A 767-nucleotide genomic window follows, 5' to 3' on the forward strand; every position below is an offset into this window, starting at 1 on the left:
ACATACGTCACTTCCTGTGTCATTGTGCAGAGATGATTGACAGGTGATTGTCCGCGGTCCACCAGCGTTCAGCCAGATCTTCAGCTGTATTTCTAAAACAAAAGAATCTGTGTTTATATCAACACCATCATCCACCACCAGTGAGTGACACTTACCTGACAAGCTGAACTGGTTAACTGGTCTGAGCTGGTTTAAGATAGTTTAGCTGGTTGTCATCTAATTTAGTGCCCAAAACCTTCTAAAACCAGCCAGCAAACCATCAAAGACAGGCAGAGTAAATACTGCGTGTGGGTGTCGGTGTACTTGTCTGTATTTTGAAGACAAAATCTCCTGAAGTGAGCACATGAAGTGATTCATATTATACACAAACAATGTTTTTAAAATTCTAAAATTACAAAACAAAAATGTTTAGTGCTACGGCTAATCTATTGTGATTATAATGATATATATTAATGCAACAGAAGTGTTATATGTGCTGTGTGTTCACCTGCAAACAGCAGCACCATAAACATGTGACCTACACGTAAATGAGTTTGATAGTGATAATCAAAAACAAGTTTCCACTGAAGTATTAACAAGAGATAAAAGGGAATCACAGATTGTAAATAATACAGCAGTGTGACATCACAAATCCCACATGAAATAAGAGACGACATTCACTTCAGTATATCCAGTTATTCTGTTTTAATACAAAGTCGACATATCTACATACATGAGTTTAAATAAATAAGCAGGGAAAAGTATATACTATATACACTACATACGCA

At 36.4% G+C, this 767-nt stretch overlaps 1 protein-coding gene across 1 annotated transcript in view; it reads right to left on the bottom strand.

Annotated features, from left to right (window-relative positions):
- Window positions 1-669: 669 nt before the first annotated feature.
- LOC127443057 (receptor-type tyrosine-protein phosphatase S-like) overlaps window positions 670-767 on the bottom strand; it is a 201,302-nt gene continuing 201,204 nt past the window's right edge. Inside the window, exon 35 of the mRNA XM_051701542.1 lies at window positions 670-767. This exon is cut by the window's right edge and continues 4,400 nt beyond it. The gene's annotated coding sequence lies outside the window, so the exon portion shown is untranslated.

This window comes from Myxocyprinus asiaticus, chromosome 6 (assembly GCF_019703515.2).
Source record: "Myxocyprinus asiaticus isolate MX2 ecotype Aquarium Trade chromosome 6, UBuf_Myxa_2, whole genome shotgun sequence".
In the NCBI taxonomy this organism is placed as follows: Eukaryota; Metazoa; Chordata; class Actinopteri; order Cypriniformes; family Catostomidae; genus Myxocyprinus; species Myxocyprinus asiaticus.